The following is a 13122-nucleotide window of genomic DNA, read 5'->3' on the forward strand; positions in this document are numbered from 1 at the left end:
CTCAAAGAAGCCAACTAAAGCATCAGAGGTCCTAGAAAAAGCTAAAAAAAATATAGAATGCATATGGACAAACAAGGTGGCATCAGTTATGACTTCTGAATCAAAAGCACCAACAAAGGCTGGATTTTACCAGTGTATCTTTCTCTTGTAAGTTTCCCAGAAATATAGCCTGGCAAAGTTCTGTTAAAGTGAAATAAAATAAAATGTGATACACAAGTAAATTGTAATGGTCCAAAGACAACCCACCCCAAGGTCCTCACTAGTGATTAGTATCCCATTCATCCGGAGCTGAGATGCTAACTCATGATCTTGACTGTTTTCTCTTGCCTCTGGCTCAACAGTATGGTTTTACCCAGAGACCCATGTACCTTTCTACGCCAGCAGGTCAGTGTCTGCTTGACAGCTCATTTAAAGGGGGATATTATATAGAAATGAATATTTTACATTGGTATGGACTATGGTTTATTGATACAAATTTAAGGTCAAATTGATGGACATATATATATATTTCTACTTTTGTTTAAGGTATTATGTTTATAGTGCTCATTTAAAATGTAATGCATAATTAAAAATTGCAGATTAATAGATATCATTTATAATAGTCCAATTTGTATGTCATGTTAGTTAGGTTTTCTAGATATGCAGAGATATATTTTAATTAGGTAGATAATCTTTAACACTTCAAAGACCTATAGAATATGTCATTTAAAAGGTTTTAAGAAGTTAGACTATTCTCAGCAGTGAGACATGTCTGCTTCTGGCAGCACCATTTACTTCAAGAGGATTATGGCCTTCTAAAAGTCTCCTTATGGAGTTTGTCAGCCATTTGGGCAAGAAACTGTTTTTTGCCTGTACTGCCTGGTGGTATGCTGTATGAATTGGTCATGCAGGACCCACAGGAAAATGACTCCTGAACTTGCCAAAAGAAGGTGAGACAGCCCTTCAAGGTACCTGCTTCATGAAAGAGTTTGTCAGACATTCTGCAGGACACAGAAGAAAGTGTATGACAAACTGTCAATATATGCAAAACACTTTCAAATTTCTTGCTTCATGGAAAAGTCTGCCAGATACTATGGGCCTGTTGATTGAAGATGGATACTTCAACATTACAGAAGAACTTTGAGTGACTGTCCAGGCAGCAAAATGTCTCTGTCAATTCTAGAACTTTGGAAGTTGCTTGCAATACACTTCCTTTTTACGTAGGCAATGTTATATCTTTCTGGGGTCTTTGATGGAGTTAAAGACAGATAGTTATAGCTTTCCTTTGTAATAATAAAAGATAAATGACATATAGTTATTGTAACTGTAATTCTTGCTGGGTACCTGTTGTGTTATATATAATTTTAATACTTAAAATTAAAACCTTCCCTTTTATTTAGATGGAAAAAGAAGATGATGTGGGATTCCCCTCTGTATACTGTGAATATGTTTTATTACCAGTGGTTAACAAAGAAACTGCTTTGGCATATGGCAGGGCAGAATATAACTAGATGGGAAAACTAAACAGAATGTGGGGAGAAAGAAGGCAGAGTCAAGGATATGCCATGTAGTTGCCAAAAAAAAAAAAAAAAAAGATACCAGAACCTTACTGGTAAGCCACAGCCTTATGAGGATATACAGATTAATATAAATGGGTTAATTTAAGATGTAAGAGCTAGCTAAGAATATGCCTGAGCTATTGGCCAAAGAGTTATAATTAAATTAGTTTCTGTCTGATTATTTGGGTCTGGGTGACCAGAAAACAAAAGCAATCTCTGTTTACAGATGGGATTGATATTTGGTATGGTTTATATGCCAGAAGTTCTTTATGGCTTTATGTGAAAATTGGTGTATTAGGTCATAGCTGCCAAGGACAGGCATGGACAAGTTACATTCTCTGAGTCCATAAATTCCATAACAAGGATGCATGCATGATAATCCAACAGTCTCTCTATATTTATTTAACAAATATTTATCAAATCTACCCTACTTAAAAAATTTCTACACACTGAAGAATCAATAATAAATGAATAAACAAATTATTCTTTAAGAACCAATAAAATATAATGGTATTGATCATGGTAAAATATTTAAAAAGAAATAAGTACTTATATGGCTTTGTGTATACTTTCACGATAGCAGCGCTTGGGAGGTAAAAGTAGGGTGGTTGTGAGTTTGAGGGCCTAGACCAGGCTACCCTACTTTAAAATAGCAATGGAAGTGTGTGACAGTCATGGGAAACCCAGAAGGTTGAATTTCAGACACTCCTTTCCATCATTGCTCACTTAAGACATTTCTTCCCTCACTTCTGTGATATTCTGTGAAGTTAGGAGGGATCCTTGTCATGGGGGTACATGGAGGAAGCTGGGAAGAAGAAATAGGTACTAATCATGTTTCATCTTAAACACGTATGGAATTTTCAAGAATAAAGGAAAAAAAGTAAAACAACAATTAAATAGGAAGAGAAAGTAAAGGAGATAGATTTACACTGAGAAGATGAGGTTTTGAAGAGAAATGGAAAAAACACGAGGAAGCCTATGATGATGACATGGGGCCTGTTCCTCCCTTATACCCAGAACAGTACTAAGAATGTAAGAAGAGTACTCTCTCCCTGGGCATGCTAAGCAAGTACTCTCCCTGTTGTTCTACCTCCCCAGAACAATGATGGTCTTTCAGGTAGGCAGCAACACAGAGGATACATGCCCTGAAGTAAATCCTGCTTGCACAGCAGTAAGAAGTCAGTATGCCTGGAACTGAGTAACAAGAGAAGAAGATAAACAGTTAAGGAGAGAGTGCCTTCCTGGCCAATGTAAGGGTTTATTTATTTAGCATTTTTTTTCCCCAAAAGCAGGTCTTAGTATGTAGCCCTGGCTGTCCTGAAACTCACTATGTAGAGCCAACTGGCCTTGAATTCATAGAGATCCACCTATCTTTGCCTACTCAGTACTGGGATTTGAAGGAATATGCCACTACACCTGATTTAAGGGTTTATTTTTGTTCTGAGTGATATATAAAATGCTGTGGTTCTAAATAGTAGCAAGACTCCATCTAATTTATATTTGAAAATGATCATTTTGACTGTTTTGTTAGATGTAAAACCAGAGAGATCAGCAGGTAAAGGTGTTTGCTGAGCAAGCCTAAAGATATGAGATCAATTCTTAGGCAAATATAAAGGCAGAAGGAGTGGCCTGATTTCAGAGTTGTCCTTTGGATTCCACATCTGTGCTATGACATACATACATGGACAAAAGCAATAGTAGTACATTTTTTAAAGACACAATATCAATGATTTTATCATATCACTATTTAACATGTTTTTGCTACCTACAGAATCATGGTACATAAGACAAATGACAGCAGGTCCCAGTGGAACGCTGTTGTCCATGTGCTATGTGTCTTAGAGAAGATGAACACTCAATCGGGCATGCCAGGAGGTCAAAGATTTGTGATGTGTTATTTACAATATTCATCATAAATTAGTATCAAAAGCAGTTTTCATTCATGCGGCATGGACATCAATATACATTCATGACCTTAGCTTATAAACATGTCAAAATACAGACTGAAGGCGACCTCAATGTTGACAATAAGAATAGTCCATTACATTGATGGTATCATGTGCTAACCAGTCCAGTGAGCAGGAATAGCTAATACCCTGAAGTTTATTACATGTGTGTACTCCAGAGGGTGGGAAGGAAAAGTCTACCATGTTCCAAAGCAGTCCAAATGCACGCTTTTAGGAACCCTATGCTCTTGTGCATGTGCAGGCATTCCTTCATGAGTGAAGAACAGATTCTATTCCACTGTCAGAAATGACCCTGAGTGCATGGCAGGGATCTGAATTCTGAAGGCATGACAAGTCCCACTTACAGTAATTCACAGATTTCCTTTATTAGGTGATATAGAAGACTGCATTTTAGAGGGAGCTTGAATGAAAAGCGGTACTTCAATGCTTTCAGCCATAATGCAAACTGCATTGGTGTCAGTCCAATAATAAATGGCAAATTTCATGTTCCCAAAGTACAATAATAAATAAAAATGAAATGTAGGTTTGATGTTTACCTTCAAAAAATGTAGAGTTGCTACCTATATTTTAATTTCTCTTCTACAATATTCAATTGAATCTCTATCATGACTGTGCTATCCAAATAAAGTATCCTATTTCAAATGAAAAAACAAACTAAATATTCAAATAGATAATTGAATGGAAAAATTTAATGTTATGGGTAGAGGTAGCAGATTTCATCAGAACACATCAGAATTCTCTTTCCCATTTGTAGTGTACCGTGTACTGTTCAATCGCCATATACCATTTAAATTTACTGAGACACTATCTCTGGAAGCAGGGTAGAGCCTCCCAGTTTAGATCCAAGAATGTTTGTCCCAAGGTAACCTCCAAAGCCTTTTATGTCATGATGGGCGTCCCCCGACCCTATAACAAGACCATAAGAAAAGGTAGCAAACAACTAAGAGTTCTAAAATGTTCTGACTTTTTAAAATAAGAAGGTAAAATATTTCCAGGAGAGACATTCAAATGTCTGAGTGGGGATGGTGAGCCAGAAGCCCATGCACAGCAAGGCTGCAAAGAACCCTGCACCAGGGACTCCCTGAGTCATGAACTTCAACATGACTGGCTACTTCCTAGTCATTTCTGCTGGATGTTTATAAGCTCCAACTTGACGTTATTAATTCTGTTTTTTTTTTTTCCTCTCTCAATCAGACCACTCCAGTCACTTCTAGGACATGTTGTGATCACCTGAACTGATTCTGTTTTCTGTCTTCCAGCTGCTCTTTGCTATTTGCTACCTGCTATTTACTCCTTTAAATTCTTCCTTCCATAATGCAATAAAACCCACTCATTCGAAACTGCCAGTGTGGCTATTGCAGGTCACTCTCCCATCTGCAGAGAACATGACTTAAGAAAAAGTCTTGCCATGCTCTTGGATTCTAGGAAGAACAAAGAGCAGAGTGCAGACACCAGAGGACCATATGACTGGGTCTTTTCCTCAAACCAGGTTACATGGTCTCTTATGAAGTGCAGTAATTCTCTGAAGAATGGAACTTGCCTATGAGGAGGAGGGGTGTTTGCAGCTACCAAATATTTTTCATACCCAAATTCAATGCCTGCAGGATAATTTTAGCTGCTGTCAAGGTCAGAGTCACAAGGAGAGGAAGTAGAAACATTTTGCCAAGAAAGAGACTTTGGAAGGAAGCTTTAGAGAAGATGAATTGGTTTGGCTTGACAGCTGCAACAGCAAAAGCTCACTCTACCACCTCACCTTTCTAGGATTTTCTTTAGAAATTGTAACCCATTATCATCTACAGGAGTACAGGAAAGGATGGATGGATAAATATGGATCACGTGCACACAGAAGATGGACTGTAGCAGATACTGTCAGTGTTGTGAACAAATCCTTTCTAGCCCCCTTTAAACGTATGTGAGTATATACTTCTGTTTCTAACATTTTACAACTGTGGTTCTCTCCAGGAGCTTGTTGCTGTGGCTTTTGGATCACTTCCCTGCCTTAGAAGAGTGCCAGCATGCACAGAAATCTTCTTGTCTCTGAAATCCAATAAGTGGCCAGTAAAAGAAAAAAAGTCATGCTCCCTCGTCTGCAGAAGAACAAATCTACATGCATTTAATATTAGTGTCCGCACATAGGAACAAAGGCGCATTCTCTTGACATCTATTCTCCTGAGATGCTTCTATCATTCCAGCAATAGTTTCTCCTATTACTACTTGCTCAGAAAGTCACTGCAAAAATCCTTATCTCAGGATCTTATTATAGCAACCAGTCTGAAGACATCTTCCTATTATACATCTATATGAAATTTTTTTAAGAGTATGATATGTGAATCCAAATTTTATGGATGAAATTTTGGCATAAGAGGTCTGAGAGTTATTGACCTATAAAGTCATGAGCACTCACAAGGAGTGGACATACATAAAGAAGAAGTCTTGGGCCATAAGAAGCTTCAGGTTTCTTAACAGTCCTCATTACTTCTACTAATTCAACTGAATTTATATCCATTCACTCAGCTTTTGTCTCAAGAGGAACCTAGACTGAGGATCTGTGAAAATCCTTTAGTTAGTTCAACTTATTTCTCAACAGGATGTCCTCCTTTACTTCATCAATGCATCCAGGTTATTCTCTAAAGATATGCTGTCTAAGGGTATAGCTAATTTATAGATCCCTTGTATTAGCAAACCAAGAAGGATTTCCTAGTAGATTAGAACATTAAACACCTGCTCAGGAATGTAAATGCTGGCTTGGGTTCAGCTGAAGGCATTTCCAGTATATTTTACACATCGGAGAAACATTTTCAGCTTGACCTTGCTAGGAAATATTTTGGAATCTTAAAAGTAAGTCTGGCAAAATATGGAGTGATAAAGTTATCATGAAGTCAAATGAAGCATGAATTTGATCAAAAGACAGCACTCATTTAAAATGCTGCGATCCACCTGAACACACTGTGCACTGCACACCCTCAAAGGAATCGTTGAAGGAATTGTTTTGTCTGCATTATTCATCTTCTTTTATTGTGAAATGAGCTGGGGTATTCATACAAGAGAGATCTTAGAAAACAGTATTTTAGAGCTATATAACATTTTCATGATAAACCTTATAGAAGAGATTTCTGGGCAGAAACCAAATGAAAAATTTAGATGAGACCTGTCAAGTCAATATAGTCTGGGGAATATACTAAGAAATTATGAAAGCTCACTGAAGTATCATTTTGTTAAGGTAGTCACTTTTGAATTTCTTTTCATAAATGAATTTCGTTTTATGAGCTGCTTTGTGCTCAAGCCCAAACCGAAGACTTTATTCAGTGGAACAATTTTGTGAGCTTGAATGGAACTAAGTTTCTTTCTCTGTGACAGTTGCTTTTGAGAAGATTTTCTTGTAATACACATATTGTTGCTAGCTGAATATAATGATCCCCTATCATAAAAAAAGTGAAAGAAACATGGAGTTTGGCCAGGTTTTAATCTTTAGAAACTTGTGTGTCACGTGTATAATAAAAGCAGCAATGAAAACTGAAAATGAATTAAAAGTTTCAAAATAAGTGTGTGTTATGAAAGTGAAGGTTTCTCTCTCTACATAAGATTTTCTGACAATATCTCTTGTATTGTTTTAAACCCATGTGAATAACCTATAGGTCTTGGATCAACTTTAATATATCCAAAGTATACTGTCCTTCCTAGGATAAGAAATATTAAGAAAAAAATCACAAAAATATTGGCATAGCATATGCCTATAATTCTAGCACTTACAAGACTGAATCAAGAAAAGCAAAGGTCAAAGGCAGCCTTGGATACATAGAAAGACTTTATAAACAATAAATAATATAAAACAAGAAAAAGGTGCAGTCTAAGTGTCTAATATTGTTAAGACAAACAAAAACATGAGCTTACAAGAACATTGGAATAACCTCAATAATATAATTGTTATTGAACATTTCAGAGGTTTATTCAAAGGTTAATTGTCAGAACTACTTATTCAGAGGCTAAAAGCTAAAAATGTAAATTTTTATGTTCACTAACAACTCAGCATTTATTATGTACCACACTTAAAATTTTTATATTTGCATCAGGAAATATGAAATATGTTTTTACTGTACAATTCTAAAATGGCAAGCATAATGTTCACAGTCATTCACATTTCCTAAGACAGAATAGAGGTTTGAGAATCTTGCTGAACTCTGACTCCATTTTCCAAGCCAGACGACACCTGTCCAACCGAGCTAAAGAGAACGCACCTATTATATTGAAATTGTTTTCATAGTAGCTCCTTGGTTCTTTTGTCACCTTTTTTATAATCTGTTTCCTCCCTTCCAAAGTTTTGTACTTACATTTCCTTACACCTGTTCCCCAACAGCTGACCAGGTCACACGCTGAAGTCCTTGTTTAAGGACCACTCTCCTAAGAAACTCCCTCTGAACTTATCCTGCTACAATTAAACAAGATAATCTTTGCTACCCCGCATTCCCTTGGCACTCCTTTGCAGAGCAATGCGTTTGAGGTCCCTTTGACCGTGCTCACTGTTTGAGATCTAAGGGACTTGAGAATTGTAATCATATCCCAGCTTTGATTTATTACAGTGAAAGATTTAAAAGAAAATAAGCAAAGAAAAATGTACACGGGCTCAGGTTCACAGGAACCAGCGGCAAGCCCCCATCAAAAGCAGAACACAGTTCCCCAAGAAATATTTTATCCCTGAAACAGAGGTGATACTGGCGCCTGTGCAGCTTTGTCTTTCAGGGAAAGTCACTAGAGACTCCTGGTCTAGAGTTGGGTCGGGGTTGGTCCTCTGGTCATTCATTTGCCTCACTCATGCATAGTTTAGCCTCCCTGAAAGAAAGCATGTGCTTAGGATAAACCACATGGTTTGCAGCTGCGGCCCAATGAACTGGTGAAATCATTAGTAGGATGGCACACTAACTCTCAAGTCCAAGTGTTCAGATGCCAACAGCAACCAAACCCGCCAGCGGCCTTTTGAATTTTCACGTCTTTTAACTATGTTGGGCACATGCTGTTGTAGAGTGTATATCTTATATAAGTATTGTGTATACATACATATCTATACAGAGCATGCATAAATTCTATGTGTGTGCACATATATTGTACTCATATTTTATACTCAGGTGCACAGTGATATCATCATATATTTTCTCTCAAATCTGTCCTTTGAGCTCACTAAAGATCCAGTATACATGTTAATTGCTTCATTGTTCCACCATAGAACAAGAAAAACACACAGTGAGAGCTGTTAATTGGAAGGTCTGCTCATTCGGTAAGGAATAAGAAGACTCAGGTAGGAGAGCAGACCTAAGGGCGCAGGGGAAGTTGTGCTATTGTATTACCACATCCTGAAAGAGTCCTATATCAATGGTTAGAGTTTAGCACAAACTAGAAAATGGTAAAGAAGACAGCCAGCGCGAGTCACACTGATGCTGGTCTAAAACATTTATTATACTTTAATAGAAAACATTTAAGATAACAGGACTATGCAGTATTTTCTAATGTCTCTCTTAATCTTATCACTGCCTAATTTATTCTGGTTTAACTAAAAAAAAAAAGAGCACATACATTATAGTCTCGAATTCATTTATGCAAAGAGAGATGCCTTGGTGATATGATGCTGCCGTTGAGGCCTAAATCTTTGGAGCTCCACAGCTGGAGTAGTTGATACTTACACATGGCTTAACCGTTTTCAAGAAACTTACACAGAAACGCACACACAAACACATATATGCACATGTGAACAGAATATATACTTTCTCCCTTTATAAATAAGGCAATAAAGGAAATTCAATAACACTTCTTAGCAGGTGCTCTGCTATCCATGTTCTTTATGACTCCATTATATTGAGTCTCATACCCATGAAATCTACAGTAGTTTTACATGAATTTATCTTGTCAATCTTAAAGAACAAAAGTTTTGTTCCACTTTTGAAATTTCCATCTCTAACCTGAAAATAAAAGGATTCAAATATTTATAGGTTCCTTCATTTCCTACCCAGTATTCCACATGCTCACTGAAGAATTTATCATTTAGTAATTCACAAGAGTAGTGAGGACCCAGTAACATATTTATCACTTTTGATTATTATTCTGACACAAATACAGGGAGAGTTGTACTGGGTTCAGAGATTTAGGTTCCTGGAAATCTACCAGGGTTTGGTAGTTGAAACTTTTCTGTGTCACAACTAAGGAAAGAGAGAAAAGATTTTCATTCATCTCCAAACAGAATGTCAGAGAATCTTTAAGACGAAGTCAGAGATGGAAAGGTACACACTTGGGATTTTCTATGCTTTCTAAAAGAGTTAGCTAAAGGGCTGAAAACTGTGAACATGCTACACTTCTCAAACAGCAGTTTGGAAAGGATAGACATGAGCTCCTTGATGGTGACAGTTTGGGGTGGTAACGGAGCTGCCACTCTCATGACTAACAGTAACCTGTTCAGAAAGATGCCACTGTTTCAGAGCTCTGGGCGGGCTTTCTCCTATGAGACTTGGATGACAGGCATTTAGAAGATGATATGCTAATATAAAACTAAATGAAGGAATCCTTCAGGTGCTAGTTTTGTTGTGGGTGAGTAAATGTCTTAGGGAATTTAGATGATTGCCTCAGGAAACAACAGAATTTAACAGACTTTAATTTAAGATCCCACCTTCTGAAGTATTCTCAACCAGAAGGGCTCATCCATTCTCAAATATCTCTGGAGGAACTGTGACTTGAATGTAATTCAAAACTTTTAGTAATGCTCCATCACATTTTCATTACTGTAACATATACCATTGGCAATACTGTTTTCAAGAGGAAAGATTGTTCTGGATCACAATTTTGGAGTCTGAAGTCAATGACTGGGAACTTCCATCGCTTTTAGATTTCTGGTGGGGCAGGAAGAGGGGGATACCACCACAGTGAGAGAGTTGTCTCCTCCAGAAATACCTTTCAAGGTCATTCCCCAAATTGTCTACCTATCACTCAACTGCACCGTGGTTTTACTAACCCTCAGAGCATCAACCCACCAAGACAGACCTCTGCTTCGTTCTCTCCAGCTACCTCAGCTTTGAGTCCTGCATGTACTGCAAGCAAGCATATGAGTGTTTGTGTTCTGGATCAGCTTTCCAAAGATGCTATCCAGGCATCCTAGATAGGTGGTGGCATTGTAACACAGAGGTCCTCCTGATGTGGGAGTGATCTCTTTCTAATCTGTTGTTTTCATTGGTTAATTAATAAAGAAACTGCTTTGGCCCATTTGATAGGCCAACCCTTAGGTGGGTGGAGTAAACAGAACAGAATGCTGGGAGAAAGAAGCCAAGTCAGGGAGTCGCCATGATTCTCTCACTCCAGACAGACGCAGGTTAAGATCTTTCCTGGTAAGCCAGCTCGTGGTACTACACAGAATATTAGAAATGAGTTAGATCAAAATGTAAGGGCTAGCAAATAAGAGGCTGGAACTAATGGGTCAGGCAGTATTTAAAAGAATACAGTTTCTGTGTAATTATTTCAGGGCATAAGCTAGCCATGTGGACGGCTGGGTGCTGGGGACGCAGCCCCACCGCTCCATATTACAACATCCTCCATACAGAGAAACGAGCAAAAATGTGTGTGTTCAAGATCTGGAAGCACCCAGTACGTGTGCACAGTCATCTATCTCTACATCAGTGCTTAGGAAACCAGCTGAAGAGAATGGCGACATTCTGGAGCTCCTACTTCTCAGTGAGTAACCGTCACTCGCTTCTGTAAACTAAGAAGAAAGCAAAGCTTCTCTAAATGGGAAGCTGGGATTGGCATAAAGCCACTAATTTCTAGATTTCCCCATGAAAAACTCATTGAAAATTACTAAAGCAGAGTGAATGCTGGGGATGTTGAAGGGCCCTGGCCATCTTGCTCTTGCCAGTATTTTGGAAAATTAGAGTTTCTGTTTTAGAAAACGGCTACCTCCTAAAGTGTCAGTGGTCTGTGGACTGCGACGTAGAAGAAGCAGCTCATCTTTCCTCAGAGTTTGAAACAGACGCTCCTAAATTCTGAAGTTGACATGCTTCTGGAGCATCGAAAGCAACAGAATGAGAGTGAAGAAGAGCAGAAACTTCAGAGGGTTCCATGAAAACCCTAAACTATACAGTCCATTTTAGTCATTTCAAAAACAGCCAGACCACTACCAATGTTCGTAGCTTGGTTCCCAAAAAAGGCTACATAGGTTTGTATTGTTGGTCTGTTTAGCCAGTCTGTATGCCCAGAGACTGCAGAGACATCCAAAGCTCTGATTCCAAGCCTGGAAGGGCATTTTTGAAGATGAGGAACTGCAGCAGATTCTCGACGATATCCAGACAAAGCACAGCTTTCGGTATTAATGTCCAGATACTGCTCCAGAGACGGCTCAGAACGGCACCGCATTCCAGCCAGGTCAGCCTCACACAGAAGTGCCATAGCAGAAGACACTTAGGTCACTATTGTAGTGTTTGCTTTATTGAGATAAAATGTCACTCCATGGTCCTCAAACTCATGACAGGTCTCCTGCTTCAGCCTCCCCTGTGCTGGAGGTACAGGTGGGAGCCAACACTAGTGGCTTGGCTTTTGCAGAGGAAAGGTTAAACCATAGTTATCATGACTTCTCAGTGCAGCCTTGGAAGGGCTGTTACGGTCAAGCTTGCTCCAATCAGAAGCAGTGAGGTGGAAAGATGTGTTGACTATCTCTTACCTTGGTATTTTGCACCCCATGTTATTCTTCGTTCTTGACATTTCAATTTTTAGTAGTTTGTAGTTTTTAAAACTAAACTGTTATATCAAAAAAGAAAAATGGCAGTATATTATATTTTACTTCCCAAGCACCATATCGGCCCATCACATGATACTACATATCTGCTCATCACATGGTACCTCATACCTGCCAATCATGTGGTATCTCATATCTGCCCATCACATGGCACCCCCATATCTGCCCATCACATGGTACCCCATATCTGCCCATAACATAGTACCTCGTATCTGCCCATTACATAGTACTTCATATCTACCCATCACATGGTACCCCATATTTGCCCATCACATGGTACCCCATATCTGTCTATCACATGGCACTCCATATTAAAGAACAGTTCATGAATTCTTTTCATATTAGTAAAAATTCTAGAATATTTGTACAGATTCATAATAATTTTCTGTCTTGGACTTAAAGTTGGCCTATGGAGTATTTTGATTTGTATACATTGATTCTGTAACTCTAATATGGTCAAACTAAAGTTTTTATGAAACTGATTTCTGAAAGTTATCTAGATAAAAATGTATATGTCTCAGTGAGGTTGACACTAAATCCTGACATTTTAAATTCACGGGAACAGTGCCATGATTGCTAATAGCTGTGATGTGAGTGTGTGTTGTCCCTACGGTGTTTGAAGTGGAGGGACAAGGAGCCATGGTTCCCAGTACAACTCTGAAGGTAGAAAATTACCTTCTGTATTGACAGCAAAGCAGAAAACAACATAGCTGATGGCATGAAAGTATGATGTTTCCAGCAGTAAGAGTATGAAATAATTGAAATCATTAGCAAATTGTAGTTGAGTGTTTCTCATACATAACAATTATGGGCTAAACGTTATCAATATTCATTGAACTTGTGAAACGTAGAAAGC

The 13122-nt window shown here is 38.2% G+C and overlaps 1 protein-coding gene across 6 annotated transcripts in view; it reads right to left on the minus strand.

Annotated features, from left to right (window-relative positions):
• Marchf1 (membrane associated ring-CH-type finger 1) overlaps positions 1–13122 on the minus strand; it is an 824174-nt gene that overhangs the window by 172482 nt on the left and 638570 nt on the right. The gene's annotated exons all lie outside the window — the stretch shown is intronic.

This window comes from Chionomys nivalis, chromosome 20, assembly GCF_950005125.1.
Source record: "Chionomys nivalis chromosome 20, mChiNiv1.1, whole genome shotgun sequence".
NCBI lineage: Eukaryota > Metazoa > Chordata > Mammalia > Rodentia > Cricetidae > Chionomys > Chionomys nivalis.